The 2,198-nt window shown below is 33.4% G+C and overlaps 1 pseudogene; it reads right to left on the bottom strand.

Annotated features, from left to right (window-relative positions):
• Nucleotides 1-1,266: 1,266 nt before the first annotated feature.
• On the bottom strand, nucleotides 1,267-1,418 carry LOC125103467 (uncharacterized; annotated as a pseudogene).
• Between the last annotated feature and the right edge of the window lie 780 nt (nucleotides 1,419-2,198).

Here is a 2,198-nt window from a genome sequence, read left to right as displayed (position 1 = left end):
TGAATTAGGTTCATATTTCTTTAGAGCACAAGGGCAAGAAAGAAGCCAGCTGCCAGATTGGCATGACCCAGTCTACTGCTCTGCCTGACCTATGTCAGGAATAATCTCAATCAAAGCTGTAAGGGCCACCATGTTAGCCAGGGCACTTCTAACACTGGTGACTTGTTGTTACAGCACTTGGTCTAAAAATAACAACCGTCCATCAGTGTCATGCATGAAAAATTGAATTTCATCAGAATTTAAAAGAATTGTAGGCTAGACTAATGCCATAAAGTCAAGTCTCATGGCTGTAATTTGTTCTCTTTATCGCAATAAGTTGGCAGCCTTCTGACTAACATTTTGCTGGTTTCTCTAATCAGAGGAGAAATGACAGAGTAAGAGTTTTCAAAAATATTTACTCACTTTTATCCCACACCTGAATATGCATACAAGAGTATTTTAAGAATATCTTGGTTTGAAATAATTTACCATCTGACAATTGCTCTCTTGACCTTTTGAATTCAACTAACAGTGAATGTATTCTTAAATATATTCCTCTTTCAAGAAGAAGTTTCATCAATATATAAATCTAAAGTCATTCTGAAAAGTATGAAGTGATATCTCATTGTAGTTTTGATTTGCATTTCCCTGATCAAAAGTGATATTGAGCATGTTTTCCTGAGCTTATAGCCATCTGTATGCCTTCTGCAAAAAAGTGTTTATTCATGATTCTGCCAATTTTTTAATTGGATTATTTGTTTTGGGGGTATTAACTTTTATAAGTTCTTTATGTATTTTAGATACTAACCCTTTATCAAATATGTCATTTGTAAATATCTTCTCCCATTCCATAGGTTGCCTTTTAGTCTTGTTGATTATTTCCTTAGGTATGGGAAGCTTCATATATTGATGTATCTCTCACACCTGTAAGAGTGGCTAAAATAAAAAACATAAGAAACAACAGGTGTTGGTAAGGATTTAGAAAAAGGGGAACCCTCTTGCATTGTTGGTGGGAATGCAAACTGGTATGTTCACTGTGGAAAATAATATGGAGTTTCCTCAAAAAGTTAAAAATAGAACTACCTTCTGATCCAGCAATTACACCACTAGGTATTTATCCAAAGAATATAAAAATGCTAATTCAAAGAGATACAAACACCCTGATGTTTATAGCAGCATTATCTATAATACACAAATTATGGAAACAGCCCAGTGTGCATCAACTGATAAATGGATAAAGAAATTGTAGTATATATATATATGTGTGTGTGTATATGTGTGTATATATAAGTGTGTGTATGTATATATATATATATAATCAAATATTACCCATCCATTCAAGAAATGAAATCTTGCCATTTGATATGGCACAGTTGGAGCTAGAGAGTATTATGTTAAGTAAAATACACTTGATCTTAGCCAAAAGGCCGAGAAGCGATGTGTTGTTAAGTAAAATAAATCAGTCAGAGAAAAACAACTGTATGATTGCAATCATATGTGGAATTTAAGAAACAATAAACAAGCAAAGGGGGGTAAAAAAGAGAGGCAAGAACAGATTTTCAACTGGAGAGAACAAACTGATGGTTACCAGAAGGGAAGTGGGTTGTGGGAGTTGGGTGAAATAGATGATGGGGATTAAGGAGTCCACTTGTGATGAGGGCCAGGTGTCATATGGAAGTGTTGAATCACTATATTGTATATCTGAAATTAATATTACAGTGTATGTTAACTAACTGGAATTTAAATAAAACTTAAAAAGATCTAAAGTGTACATAAAAAATAAGAAGTCGTAACAATGGAACATAATGGAGGTGAGAAATCGATTCAAATAAATACGTGATACAAGTGGCATTGATTAAAGTGGGTCATTCAATTAGTGTTGTTGGAAACATTGAAATAGCCTGCAGGAAAACAATAAAAAGTTGTATTACTTTTATTGTTATTATTGCGGGATAATTAATCATTAGCTCAGAGTAAATTTCTGATAAACTAAATATCTTATTATTAAAAAGGGGCATATTGAAGTTATGTATTAGTTTGGGGATGAATACTCACTGCTAATGGACCCAAATTTTAATCTTAAAGTAGCATAGAAAATTTCACAAATGAGTCCTCAGCATCATCCAACTTGATGTGTAACAGGGATGGGGGAGAATATGAATGTCCAAAGGTCTACATGGAAATTGCTTTCTAATAACTTCTGAGAATTCACTATACTG

This window comes from Lutra lutra, chromosome 6 (genome assembly GCF_902655055.1).
Source record: "Lutra lutra chromosome 6, mLutLut1.2, whole genome shotgun sequence".
Classification (NCBI taxonomy): Eukaryota; Metazoa; Chordata; class Mammalia; order Carnivora; family Mustelidae; genus Lutra; species Lutra lutra.
The sequence above is the reverse complement of the archived record's forward strand: the minus strand, read 5'-3'. Positions and strand labels throughout refer to the sequence as shown.